The following is a 15,391-nucleotide window of genomic DNA, read 5'->3' on the forward strand; positions in this document are numbered from 1 at the left end:
AGCCCATTCCAACGCCCTGTCCGACAAAAGGGACACAATAAATCCCACCTTAGCCCGCTCTGTGGGAAAACGTGCAGCCAGAAGCTCAAGGTGAATAGAGCACTGACTCACGAATCCCCTACAAGATCTGCTTTCTCCAGAAAATGTTTCTGGGAGCGGGAGGCGCGAAAATGTCAGAACAGGGGTGGCAGTGGACAAAGTTGCTGCAGCCACGCTAGCAGCCTGTACAGCAACTGCGGAAATATCCACAGCTGAGGTTGAGCTCTCAAGAGCCGCCAACCTACCCTCCAGCTGCTGGATATACCGCAAAGATTGCTGTATGTCCGCCATTTACTAGCCAGACCCTGGCACTAGTATTATGTTATGATAGGGCTAGCGGAACGCACCTAATGAAAGTATATATTTTATTAGGATAGATGCGTTCGCAGCCCGGGGTCCACCGTGCAGGAGAACCTGCTGCTAGCAAATAGCGGAACTAATAGCAGTGTTAGCTAACTCTGTTACTTCACAGAGCAGCCGTGAACACAAAGCGCTGCGCCCTGTTAGACTACACAGAGGCACAGGCTAACTGTCTAAACAAGAGCAGTCAGTGGTCTTGCACGCACACGAAACTCCTTGCCGGAGGTGCCAGCATTCTAGGGGCTTATTTCAGCCAGGTCCCTGAACACACAAGCATACGAACTCCTCGCCGGAGGTGCCAGCATTCTAGGGGCTTATTTCAGCCGGGTCCCTGAACACACACATACAAGACCACACTGGCGCAAAGTACATAAATGAAAGCAATACTAGCGCATGGCCGTGTGGCCATGCGAGCCTTATATAGCTGCAGCAAGTAAAAGACCTTCCCAGAAGGACCAATGAGAGGCTGCCATACCTGAGCATGTGACCCTAAATCTCCACTGAGAGATCTTGCCCTGGGCATGCTCAGTGTGTGCCAAGCAGGACTTAGTCCTAGCACCTACAGGACCTTCCTGAAAGGACCAATGGACTTAGCTGCAGTATCTGACCATGTGACCCTCGATCTCTACTGAGAGATCTTACTCAGGGCATGCTCAGAACGAGAAGAGCAGGACTTAGTCCCAGAAGCGTCTGCTCGCCGCTGCGCAGCACTGACTTCAATGGCAGAAGCAGGAAAAGCAGCAGTAACTCTTTGTACAGAGTGGGACTGAGCAAAGATGCTGGGACTGACGTCTCTGCTGAGCAGGCTCCACTGCGGCAGGAAAAGAATGGGAGACCGCAGCGGAGATGGCCCGAGATTCCCCCTGTGCAGAAGCGGGAACTCGACCTCTAACATGGTCTTCCAACAATCTTGAAGGAGTTCCCAGAGATGCTTAGCACGTGTTGGCCCTTTTGCCTTCACTCTGCAGTCCAGCTCACCCCAAACCATCTCGATTGGGTTCAGGTCTGGTGACTGTGGAGGCCAGGTCATCTGGCGCAGCACCCCATCACTCTCCTTCTTGGTCAAATAGCCCTTATCCAGCCTGGAGGTGTGTTTGGGGTCATTGTCCTGTTGAAAAATAAATGATGGTCCAACTAAACGCAAACCGGATGGAATAGCATGCCGCGGCAAGATGCTGTGGTAGCCATGCTGGTTCAATATGCCTTCAATTTTGAATAAAACCCCAACAGTGTCACCAGCAAAGCACCCCCACACCATCACACCTCCTCCTCCATGCTTCACGGTGGGAAACAGGCATGTAGAGTCCATCCGTTCACCTTTTCTGCATCGCACAAAGACATGGTGGTTGGAACCAAAGATCTCAAATTTGGACTCATCAGACCAAAGCACAGATTTCCACTGGTCTAATGTCCATTCCTTGTTAGCCCAAACAAGTCTCTTCTGCTTGTTGCCTGTCCTAAGCAGTGGTTTCCTAGCAGCTATTTTACCATGAAGGCTTGCTGCACAAAGTCTCCTCTTAACAGTTGTTGTAGAGATGTGTCTGCTGCTAGAACTCTGTGTGGCATTGACCTGGTCTCTAATCTGAGCTGCTGTTAACCTGCGATTTCTGAGGCTGGTGACTCGGATAAACTTATCCTCAGAAGCAGAGGTGACTCTTGGTCTTCCTTTCCTGAGGCGGTCCTCATTTGAGCCAGTTTCTTTGTAGCGCTTGAGGGTTTTTGCCACTGCACTTTGGGACACTTTCAAAGTTTTACCAATTTTTCGGACTGACTAACCTTCATTTCTTAAAGTAATGATGGCCACTCGTTTTTCTTTACTTAGCTGCTTTTTTCTTGCCATAATACAAATTCTAACAGTCTATTCAGTAGGACTATCAGCTGTGTATCCACCAGACTTCTGCACAACACAACTGATTGTCCCAACCCCATTTATAAGGCAAGAAATCCCACTTATTAAACCTGACAGGGCACACCTGTGAAGTGAAAACCATTCCCGGCGACTACCTCTTGAAGCTAATCAAGAGAATGCCAAGAGTGTGCAAAGCAGTCATCAAAGCAAAATGTCACTACTTTGAAGAACCTACAATATAAGTTATAACTACAGTTGTTTCCAACTTTTTTGTTAAGTATATAATTCCACATGTGTTAATTCATAGTTTTGATATGCCTTCAGTGTGAATGTACAATTTTCATAGTCAAGAAACTACAGAAAAATCTTTAAATGAGAAGGCGTGTCCAAACTTTTGGTCTGTACTGTGTGTGTGTGTGTGTGTATATATATAATATATATATATATATATATATATATATATATATATATATATATATATATATATATATATATATAATATATATATATTTCAAATACAAGCCACGAAATACCTTGACATGGCCAGCCCATTTCTCTGCTACTGAGAAATCAGTTTTGGAAGTGATATGCAAATGAGGCTGTAGATCTGAAGCTTCTGCCCCTCAGGTTCTTTCCCCACCCTGTGCCACCTCCTGCTGCTTGAATGACAGCCTCTATGGTCAGTCAAGCAGGAAGAGGTGGCACTGGATAAGGAACAGGGCTGAAATGGCAGAGGCTTCAGATATAGCATACTGTAGGCCTCAAGCCTCGTTTGCCTATGAATTTAAACTCTGATTTTTCAGTTATAGAGGAGCAGGCTGGTCATGTAAAGGTGTTGCTGGACTTGTCCTTGAAAAAGCTACATGCACATAGAAATAGTTTGGAATGTGAAATCCTGCTAACAGATTTCCTGTAATTTTAAGAAAAAGGGTCTATTTTAGATTTCGAAATGTTGGAGTCAATAATCTTCTATGTGCAATAGTTATTAATAAGTATCCATAACATTGTCCTACATGTCAGTTAATGAGATCACATGGGACACTCCATGGTCATCGAGATCTGTCAACGAAAATGATGACATGGAGCACCCTAGTGTCACAAATGTATGATCACATGTAGCATTCCTGTATCACTGAGTGGAAGCACATGTAGCATCCCAGGGTCACTGTCATTAAATGGAGGAACAACAGTGTATCACCATATGTCTCTGACCAAATGGCACACTAATCTTACACCAGCACCCGAGTGTCATTGGGTAAGATCAGGTGGAGCACCTCAGTGTCAGTGGGTAGGATTAGGTGGAGCATTCCTGTGTCAGTGGGTAAGATCAGGTGCAGCATCCAAGTGTCTGGGTAAGATCAGGTAGAGCATCCCAGTGTCTGGGTAAATTCAGGTAGAGTGTCCCAGTGTCAGTGGGTAAGATCAGGTGGAGCATAACCGTGTCAGTGGGTAAGATCAGGTGGAGCATCCCAGTGTCAGTGGGTAAGGTAAGGTGGAGTATCCCAGTGTCAGTGGGTAAGGTCAGGTGGAGCATCCCAATGTCAGGGGGTAAGGTCAGGTGGCGCATCCCAGTGTCAGGGGGTAAAGTCAGGTGGATCATCCCAGTGTCAGGGGGTAAGGTCAGGTGGAACATCCCAGTGTCAGGGGGTAAGGTCAGGTGGAGCATCCCAGTGTCAGGGGGTAAGGTCAGGCGGAGCATCCCAATGTCTGCGAGTAAGATCAGGTGGAGCATTCCAGTGTCAGGGGGTAAGGTCAGGTGGAGCATCCCAGTGTTAGGGGGTAAGGTCAGGTGGAGCATCCTAGTGTCAGTGGGTAAGATCAGGTGGAGCATCCCAGTATCTGGGAGTAAGATCATTTGGAGCATCCCAGTGTCTGGGAGTAAGATCAGGTGGAGCATCCCAGTGTCAGGGGGTAAGGTCAGGTGGAGCATCCCAGTGTCAGGGGGTAAGGTCAGGTGGCGCATCCCTGTGTCAGGGGGTAAGGTCAGGTGGAGCATCCCGGTGTCAGGGGGTAAGGTCAGGTGGATCATCCCAGTGTCAGGGGGTAAGGTCAGGTGGAACATCCCAGTGTCAGGGGGTAAGGTCAGGTGGAGCATCCCAGTGTCAGGGGGTAAGGTCAGGCGGAGCATCCCAATGTCTGCGAGTAAGATCAGGTGGAGCATTCCAGTGTCAGGGGGTAAGGTCAGGTGGAGCATCCCAGTGTTAGGGGGTAAGGTCAGGTGGAGCATCCTAGTGTCAGTGGGTAAGATCAGGTGGAGCATCCCAGTATCTGGGAGTAAGATCATTTGGAGCATCCCAGTGTCGGGACCACACTCAGTCGGAGAAGCCTTTGGAAGTGGGGAATCACCAGAAATAATACACAAGACACGTCTCGTATAGTATATCACTGGGAAGCCTTTGAAGCATGCCTGCCTTCAAGGTGCTATCCCCTCTTTATATAGTTGTACAGGTAGTTTCAGTGGTTATACAAGTTTTGCTTGTTTAAACAAAGAGAGAAAAGAGAAGACAAAAAAAACAGTTTCGGCTATGTGATAGTTTCACAACAGACAAAACAATACAGTTTCGCCTAAGTGGCAGTTTCACAAACAAAAAATAGGATTTCACACTATAGCTAAAATGTCCTTGAATGGACAGGTCAATATTGATCACAAATTCTTTTTGGTTCATTGAGGTAACCATTTTTGTTCCGCTCTTCACAATCCCCCCTTTGACATATTCCATTCAAAACCTTGTCATATAGACGATTATTTTAGTCATTCTTTTTGTGATATTACAAAAAAAAACTTTATATTCTCGCATCCATTACACAAAATTTATTTGTGCATACCGAGATACCCTTGAGTACAACCTTGAATAATACATATATAATTACAATAACTATAACTGTATGTATTAGGCTTTGCATAATCCCGGTAACCCACCCACCGATCCCCCTGAACCAATTGGCCGGGTTAAGAAAAGAAAAGGTATCTGACCACCAGCTATCCTTATTTTGGTCATTGTCTTTGTCATACTGATCCCTGAGTCGTTGTACGTCTTCTAATTTAAATCTCATACTCATAGTACTATTCGGGTCTATATAATGACAGCAGGTGGGTCCGATGATTTGACACATACCCCCTTGTGAGGCAGTTAGGTAATCCAATACCAGGGTATGTTGGTTAGTGACTATTATAAGCTGATTCTGTACAGCTATACTAGTATTTAACCCCTTCATGACCTTGCCGTTTTTTGCAATTCTGACCAGTGTCCCTTTATGAGGTAATAACTCAGGAACGCTTCAACGGATCCTAGCGATTCTGAGATTGTTTTTTCGTGACATATTGGGCTTCATGTTAGTGGTAAATTTAGGTCGATAATTTCTGAGTTTATTTGTGAAAAAAAACGGAAATTTGGCAAAAATTTTGAAAATTTCACAATTTTCACATTTTGAATTTTTATTCTGTTAAACCAGAGAGTTATGTGACACAAAATAGTTAATAAATAACATTTCCCACATGTCTACTTTACATCAGCACAATTTTGGAAACAAATTTTTTTTTTGCTAGGAAGTTATAAGGGTTAAAATTTGACCAGTGATTTCTCATTTTTACAACAAAATTTACAAAACCATTTTTTTTAGGGATCACCTCACATTTGAAGTCAGTTTGAGGGTTCTATATGGCTGAAAATACCCAAAAGTGACACCATTCTAAAAACTGCACCCCTCAAGGTGCTCAAAACCACATTCAAGAAGTTTATTAACCCTTCAGGTGTTTCACAGCAGCAGAAGCAACATGGAAGTAAAAAATGAACATTTAACTTTTTAGTCACAAAAATGATATTTTAGCAAAAAAAATTTTATTTTCCCAAGGGTAAAAGGAGAAACTGGACCACGGACGTTGTTGTCCAATTTGTCCTGAGTACGCTGATACCTCATATGTGGGGGTAAACCACTGTTTGGGCGCACGGCAGGGCTCGGAAGGGAAGGAGCGCCATTTGACTATTTCAATGAAAAATTGGCTCCAATCTTTAGCGGACACCATGTCGCGTTTGGAAAGCCCCTGTGTGCCTAAACATTGGAGCTCCTCCACAAGTGACCCCATTTTGGAAAGTAGACCCCCCAAGGAACTCATCTAGAGGCATAGTGAGCACTTTAAACCCCCAGGTGCTTCACAAATTGATCCGCAAAAATGAAAAAGTACTTTTTTTTCACACAAAATTTCTTTTAGCCTCAATTCTTTCATTTTCACATGGGCAACAGGATAAAATGGATCCTAAAATTTGTTGGGCAATTTCTCCTGAGTATGCCGATACCTCATATGTGGGGGTAAACCACTGTTTGGGTGCACGGCAAGGCTCGGAAGGGGAGGCGTGCCATTTGACTTTTTGAATGGAAAATTAGCTCCAATCGTTAGCGGACACCATGTCGCGTTTGGAGAGCCCCTGTGTGCCTAAACATTGGAGCTCCCCTACAAGTGACCCCATTTTGGAAACTAGACCCCCCAAGGAACTTATCTAGATGCATAGTAAACACTTATAACCCCCAGGTGCTTCACAGAAGTTTATAACGCAGAGCCGTGAAAATAAAAAAATAATTTTTCTTTCCTCAAAAATGATTTTTAGCCCAGAATTTTTTATTTTCCCAAGGGTAATAGGAGAAATTGGACCCCAAATGTTGTTGTCCAGTTTGTCCTGAGTACGATGATACCCCATATGTGGGGGTAAACCACTGTTTGGGCGCACGGCAGGGCTCGGAAGGGAAGGCACGCCATTTGGCTTTTTGAATGGAAAATTAGCTCCAATCATTAGCGGACACCATGTCGCGTTTGGAGAGCCCCTGTGTGCCTAAACATTGGAGCTCCCGCACAAGTGGCCCCATTTTGGAAACTAGACCTCCCAAGGAACTAATCTAGATGTGTGGTGAGCACTTTGAACCCCCAAGTGCTTCACAGAAGTTTATAACGCAGAGCCATGAAAATAAAAAATAATTTTTCTTTTCTCAAAAATGATTTTTTAGCCCACAATTTTTTATTTTCCCAAGGGTAATAGGAGAAATTGGACCCCAAAAGTTGTTTTCCAGTTTCTCCTGAGTACGATGATACCCCATATGTGGGGGTAAACCACTGTTTTGGCACACGTCGGGGTTCGGAAGGGAAGTAGTGACGTTTTGAAATGCAGACTTTGATGGAATGCTCTGCGGGCGTCAGGTTGCGTTTGCAGAGCCCCTGATGTGCCTAAACAGTAGGAACTCCCCACAAGTGACTCCATTTTGGAAACTAGACCCCCAAGGGAACTTATCTAGATGTGTGGTGAGCACTTTGAACCCCCAAGTGCTTCACAGAAGTTTAGAACGCAGAGCCGTGAAAATAATAAATGTGTTTCCTTTCCTCAAAAATATTTTTTTAGCCCAGAATTTTTTATTTTTGCAAGAGTAACAGGAGAAATTGGACCCCAAAAGTTGTTGTCCAGTTTCTCCTGAGTACGCTGATACCCCATATGTGGGGGTAAACCACTGTTTGGGTACATGCCGGGGCTCGGAAGGGAAGTAGTGACGTTTTGGAATGCAGACTTTGATGGAATGGTCTGCGGGCATCATGTTACGTTTGCAGAGCCCCTGATATGCCTAAACAGTAGAAACCCCCCACAAGTGACCCCATTTTGGAAACTAGACCCCCCAAGGAACTTATCTAGATGTGTGGTGAGCACGTTCAACCCCCAAGTGCTTCACAGAAGTTTACAACGCAGAGCCGTGAAAATAAAAAATCATTTTTCTTTCCTCAAAAAAGATGTTTTAGCAAGCAATTTTTTATTTTCACAAGGGTAACAGGAGAATTTGGACCCCAATATTTGTTGCCCAGTTTGTTGTGAGTACGCTGATACCCCATATGTGGGGGTAAACCACTGTTTGGGCACACGTCAGGGCTCGGAAGGGAAGTAGTGACATTTGAAATGCAGACTTTGATGGAATGGTCTGCGGGCGTCACATTGCATTTGCAGAGCCCCTGATGTGCCTAAACAGTAGAAACACCCCACAAGTGACCCCATTTTGGAAACTAGACCCCCGAAGGAACTTATCTAGATGTGTGGTGAGCACTTTCAACCCCCAAGTGCTTCACAGAAGTTTATAACGCAGAGCCGTGAAAATAAAAAATAATTGTTCTTTCCTCAAAAATTATGTTTTAGCAAGTAATTTTTTATTTTTGCAAGGGTAACAGGAGAAATTGGACCCCAACAGTTGTTGCCCAGTTTGTCCTGAGTACGCTGGTACCCCAAATGTGGGGGTAAACCACTGTTTGGGCGCACGTCGGGGCTTGGAAGGGCGGGAGCACCATTTGACTTTTTGAACGCAAGATTGGCTGGAATCAATGGTGGCGCCATGTTGCGTTTGGAGACCCCTGATGTGCCTAAAACAGTGGAAACCCCTCAATTCTAACTTCAACACTTACCCCAACACACCCCTAATCCTAATCCCAACTGTAGCCATAACCCTAATCACAACCCTAACCCCAACACACCCCTAACCACAACCCTAACCGCAACACAACCGTAACCCTAATTCCAACCCTAATCCTAACCCTAATCCCAACCGTAACCCTAATCCCAACCCTAACCACAACTGTAACCCCAACACACCCCTAACCCTATCCGTAACCCTAACCACAAGCCTATTCTTAACCCTATTTCCAACCCTAGCCCTAATTCCAACCCTAACCCTAAGGGTATGTGCCCACGTTGCGGATTCGTGTGAGATTTTTCCGCACGATTTTTGAAAAATCTGCAGGTAAAAGGCACTGCGTTTTGCCTGCGGATTTACAGCAGATTTCCAGTGTTTTTTTGTGCGGATTTCACCTGCGGATTCCTATTGAGGAACAGGTGTAAACCGCTGCGGAATCCGCACAAAGAATTGACATGCTGCGGAAAATACAATGCAGCGTTTCTGCACGGAATTTTCCGCACCATGGGCACAGCAGATTTGGTTTTCCTTAGGTGTACATGGTACTGTAAACCTGATGGAAAACTGCTTCGAATTCGCAGCGGCCAATCCGCTGCGGATCCGCGGCCAATCCGCTGCCAATCCGCTGCAGATCCGCGGCCAATCCGCTGCGGATCCGCTGCCGATCCGCTGCGGATCCGCGGCCAATCCGCTGCAGATCCGCGGCCAATCCGCTGCGGATCCGCTGCAGATCCGCGGCCAATCCGCTGCAGATCCGCGGCCAATCCGCTGCGGATCCGCTGCCGATCTGCTGCGGATCCGCGGCCAATCTGCTGCGGATCCGCGGCCGATCCGCTGCGGATCCGCGGCCGATCCGCTGCAGATCCGCGGCCAATCCGCTGCGGATCCACTGCGGATCCGCGGCCGATCCGCTGCGATCCGCGGCCGATCCGCTGCGGATCCGCGGCCGATCCGCTGCGGATCCGCGGCCGATCCGCTCTGTGTGCACATGCCATAACCCTACCCCTAACCCTACCCGTAACCCTAACCCTACCCCTAACCCTACCCCTAGTTCTAACCCTAACCCTAGTGGTAAAAGAAAAAAAAATATTTTCTTTATTTTATTATTGTCCCTACCTATGGGGGTGATAAAGGGGGGGTTTATTTATTATTTTTTTATTTTGATCGCTGTGGTAGAACCTACCACAGCGATCAAAATGTACCTGTAACGAATCTGCCAGCCTGCAGATTCGGCGGGCGTACTGAGCATGCGCCCGCCATTTTCCAAGATGGCGGCGCCCAGCGAGGAGACGGCCGGACACCGGGAGGATCGGTAAGTATGAGGGGGTGGTGGGGGGGTGGATCGGAGCACAGGGGGGGGGATCGGAGGACGGGGGGAGCGGACAGGAGCACGGGGGAGCGGACAGGAGCACGGGGGAGCGAACAGGGGGACGGAGGGGGGTACCTGACAGAACGGACGACTGGGGAGGAGATCGGGGGCGGTGGGGGGGGCCAGTACATGATTTCCAGCCATGGCAGATGCTATTGCAGCATCGGCCATGGCTGGATTGCAATATTTCACCATTTTCATAGGTGAAATATTGCAAATTGCTCTGATTGGCTGTTGCACTTTCAACAGCCAATCAGAGCGATCGTAGCCACGTGGGGGCAAAGCCACCCCCCCTAGGCTGAAGTACAACTCCCCCTCTCCCTGCAGATCGGGTAAAATAGGAATTAACCCTTTCACCCGATCTGCAGGGATGCGATCATTCCATGACGCCGCATAGGCGTCATGGGTCGGGAAGGGGTTAATATGTCCAATATATCCCAAATCTGGTCATCTAGATAATCCGTGGCTCTAACTAATTTATCCCACATCTGTGTTAACATAGGATAAATAAAAATGGTACTAGCAATTTTGTTGGGAATTCCCATTTGTACTATATGTGGCCTCCCCGAGGGACGTGGTGAGTTATCTGCAGCTCTTTTATACAGTGTGTGCTTGGGCACGGCTTGCATATTCACTTGTTTGTTCGAAATTATGAAAGTAGCCGGGGTTAGGCGTCCTAATGTACAAGTACCCTTTATACCTACGGGAAGCCATTTATATGCTCCTTCTCCGCATATCCAAAATGTACCCTCAGGCAGATCCCACAAAGCTGAGTGCTGCAATACCAATCTGTGAGCCAAATCCACAACACTAGATACATTCTGAAGCATACACCAAGAGGGTTTTTGTCCCAAGGGGCTACAGTACCCGGCTGCGGGATTCCCACATACATGCATTCCGTTGAGGTTAACATTATTAACATCAATATCATGAGTCTTATACTGCTTTTTTGCAATGGCTTGCATGTATCCATGATGCCTTTCCTTCAAGCTTGACTGCTGTTGGAGTTGTTAACAGGACTTGGAAAGGTCCGTCAAATCTCGGTTCCAGAGTCTTTCTGGTGTGTCTTTTCACGTAGATTTGATCACCAGGTTCCAACTTGTGGCCTCCTTCGAGATTTTCTGGATCTGGAAGGGAAGCAAAAACTTGCGAATGCACTTTAGTTAAACGTTTTTGTAATTCTTGTACATAAGCAGTTAAAGTCTCAGTATTCAACATCAGTTGTTGTGGAAAATAACAACCCAAATTTGCTGCTCTACCAAAAAGAATCTCATGTGGTGACAGCTTAGCCTTCCCCCTTGGGGCGTTTCGGATGGAATACAGGGCAAGTGGTAGACACTCGGTCCAAGGCTTTCCTGTTTCTGCCATGGCCTTCTGGATTTTTAATTTTATTGTTCCATTTAATCTTTCCACTGTACCTGAACTCTGTGGGTGATACGGAGTGTGAAACTGGTTTTCTACTCCCAACGTTTTCATAACATTCTGGAATATTTCTCCAGTAAAATGGGTACCCCTATCTGACTCGATCACCTCAGGCATGCCGTAACGGGGTATCAGTTCATGTGCTATTTTAATGGCAGTAGTTTTTGCTGAGGCTTTACGAACTGGATAAGCCTCTGGCCACCCTGAGAACATGTCCACACACACAAGCACATATTCGTATCCATTGTACCTAGGAAGCTGGATGTAGTCGATCTGGAGTCTTTGAAAGGGATACAGTGGTCTTACATGATGCTTGGTTGGGGTTTTAATGGTCTGACTTGGATTGTGTGCCAGGCATATAGCGCATGCGGCACACATGTTCCGAGCGAAATTACCAAAGCCTGGAGCCAACCACCTTTCTTTTACCTTGAGCGTCATACCGTTTGCCGATACATGCGTAGGTAGGTGGAGGTCACTCGCCACTGCGGGGTACCAGGCTCTGGGTAAACACAACAAAGTTCCTTTTTTCCATAATCCTTGCTGATCTTCTGCCCCTTTTTTCTGCCACTGCCCTCGTTCTTCGTCGTCTACCTGTTTCTGAGCTTCCTTCAATCTCTCCTCATCATCTTCAGAGCTATCTAGTGTGTGGGCATGATGTAAGGGTTTACGTGCTGCCTGTTTTGCTGCTTTGTCGGCTTTATCGTTACCCCTGGCTTCCTCGGTGTCGAGTCTCACATGTGCAGCTACCTTTATCACCGCTATTTCTTTAGTTTCTTGTGCTGCCTCCAGAATCTGTCTAATGAGGGAGGCATGTTTAACAGGTTGGCCTGAAGCAGTCATATAACCTCTGGCTCTCCATATTACGCCAAAATCGAAAATAATGCCATGTGCATATCTAGAATCAGTGTATATGTTTGCTGTCTGATCTTTGGCTATTTTTAGAGCTTCAACTAATGCCGTAAGTTCTGCTTCTTGTGCAGACTGATTAGCAGGGAGAGGTTCTGCTTTCAGCACTTCATGCTGAGTTACTACCGCATAACCTGTATGAAATTGTCCATTCATATCTGCATATCTACTGCCATCTATGAAAAGTTCAAATGTAGCATTACAGAGTGGCTTGTCACGTACATTACGTAAGCCCTGAGTCTCTTGTTCCATTAATTGTAAAGGGCAACGCCTGAATTTTACCATCATACCCTTCTGCATATGTTACCTTTGAGGATATATTGTCAGGATATGGTAAAAAGTCTTGATTTAAAATGGAGGATGTTGCTCCCGTATCTATCAGAAAAGGTACATTTTTACCCTCAACCTCAACTTGTATTATTGGTCTTCTAGAAGGAAGAGAGACCTGCATAACCTTCAGTCATTCTGAGCTGTCTGTTTGATCAGGCGCTGGGTTATTTATCCTATTTTTGGGTACAAAGGTTCCTGAATCTATATCTGCTTTTCTCTTCCTACATTCCCTTTGGAAATGTCCTGGCTTCTTACAGTAATGACAAGTAAACTTTTGATTAGCAGAGCCAGTATTAGCCTGTGCAATTCTTACTGGCTTAGAATTTTCTCTTAAGTCCATTTCTATCCCTACAGCTTTCTGTCTAGCCAGGTGTGGGTCTTCCAAGGTTCTCCAATCAGGGGTTGCGGCCTTAAGCTTTTCTTTCACTTTTGGAGACAATCCATCTATAAAGGTTTTTGTAACTAACCTCATCATTCCTGAAGCGGTTAGATCCATGCCTTCATCTCTGAAATTATTTTCTACACTTAGATAATATTCGTCTACTGATTGTCCAGATTTCTGAGCCACCACTCCCGTTGTTCCTCTCTGCCTCTGTTTTTCCCTCATGAAAACCATTAAGTGATCTACAAATTGCGTACCTGATTCTATCGTTTGTAAGGCACCATCTCCTGCCTGGGGCCTATGTACCTGTAGATTTGCTAATAGCTCCTGGAAGAGTCCAGGAGTCATTTTCATTCTACATAATTCTTCTCCATCTGCCCAAACTCCAGCGTGAGTCTGCATAATTTGCTGTATATATTGTGCAAATCTAACTGGACACTGGGTGGGATCTGGTGCGTTATGCAAGAGAGACATGCCTTCAGCGGGGGACCAAGGGAAATATTGTCGAGTTTGGTGATATCTAGTTCCCATTACTCCGTCAGCACCAGGTTCCCTAAAGGGTCTTGGTACTACCCTAACAGGGGCAAGTACAGCGCCATGTCTAGGTGTACCACAGGCTAGGCAATCATTTCTCCAGTATGGATTTTGTTGTCCACAGTGCGGACATACCCATCCTCCTGGTCCGGCTAAACTTTGAGGTGGTGTTTGGAGAAAAGATGGGGCATGTGGGTTAAGGTATGGGGGTGGGGTGTTCTTATATTCCACATTTTGTTTTTCTCCATAGCCTGCGGGTCTAATACACCACTTTTTATTCTGTTGATTATATGTCCATCCCTCTTTTTCTGCTACCCTAGAGACATCAATCAACGCTTGGATCTGATCTATCCATTTCTTGTCTCTGATTATGCCTTTTTTTTTTTTTTTTTTTCCTGAATTCCTTCCCATTTTTTTCTACTAAAGGCTTCTGCCTTAGTAACTCCAAACTTACTAAAAATCTTTCTCAGCCCCTTAGTGGCATCTTCACCACTTCTCTCCTTTATGATAGTATAGATATCTAATTCTTCTGGTTCCGACTTTGTTTGCTTATTCCCCATTTTCTTATCCTGAGCTTTTTTCTTTTCTTGCCCTAGGTGGCGTTTGGGTATGAGAATACCTCGTTACCTTCTTCCTAAGGAGCTAGGATGTTTAACGGCTTCTGCGTACCGTGTTGATGTAAGAAAATCCTGTTTCCTACACCTATAGCAAACAACACAAATGCAACCAGACAGAGGATCAAAATACAACGTATCTTGTCCCAGGCTAATTTATCTGTCCTGGGCTCATACTATCATACACTTATCCGTCACCAGGTTTTCGTCAAAGACAGGATCAGAGATTGAACATAGGCGCGGAGGTCTCCCCGAAAGGACGCAACCACGTTGCCCAGTGGGACAGTCACTTCTTCTGTTTCAACACCCTGGGCGGCTTATAGGGCTATTCCCAACTTCCACACACCTTCTATTCACATTCACTCTCATTCAATGCCGTACTCCGTGAGGTGGTCAATTCCTAAGTAGTTCAAGAACCCGAGCTATAGGTATCCTCCTCTACTAGAACTACCCGCTAAAGGACACGACACAGAAAATCTTACGGACAGTGCAGGGCAGATATAAGAGATCTAACAGTGTCTCTTACCTGGCCAGGTTTTTATTCATCTGCCGTCCATTATCCCAGATTCTCTTTTCGTTCGTATTCTGCCGGTGTTCTTGAAGGAGTACACAGACCTCGGGTCCCCGTTCAGGCGCCAGGAAATGTCGGGACCACACTCAGTCGGAGCAGCCTTTGGAAGTGGGGAATCACCAGAAATAATACACAAGACACGTCTCGTATAGTATATCACTGGGAAGCCTTTGAAGCACGCCTGCCTTCAAGGTGCTATCCCCTCTTTATATAGTTGTACAGGTAGTTTCAGTGGTTATACAAGTTTTGCTTGTTTAAACAAAGAGAGAAAAGAGAAGACAAAAAAAAGTTTCGGCTATGTGATAGTTTCACAACAGACAAAACAATACAGTTTCGCCTAAGTGGCAGTTTCACAAACAAAAAATAGGATTTCACACTATAGCTAAAATGTCCTTGAATGGACAGGTCAATATTGATCACAAATTCTTTTTGGTTCATTGAGGTAACCATTTTTGTTCCGCTCTTCACACCAGTGTCTGGGAGTAAGATCAGGTGGAGCATCCCAGTGTCAGGGGGTAAGGTCAGGTGGAGCATCCTAGTGTCAGTGGGTAAGATCAGGTGGAGCATCCCAGTATCTGGG

The 15,391-nt window shown here is 45.8% G+C and overlaps 1 protein-coding gene across 2 annotated transcripts in view; it reads left to right on the plus strand.

Moving 5' to 3' along the window:
- The window catches only part of NOTUM (notum, palmitoleoyl-protein carboxylesterase), a 197,913-nt gene that overhangs the window by 37,012 nt on the left and 145,510 nt on the right, over positions 1-15,391 (plus strand). The window lies entirely within an intron of this gene.

The sequence above is a fragment of the Ranitomeya variabilis genome, chromosome 4, assembly GCF_051348905.1.
Source record: "Ranitomeya variabilis isolate aRanVar5 chromosome 4, aRanVar5.hap1, whole genome shotgun sequence".
In the NCBI taxonomy this organism is placed as follows: domain Eukaryota; kingdom Metazoa; phylum Chordata; class Amphibia; order Anura; family Dendrobatidae; genus Ranitomeya; species Ranitomeya variabilis.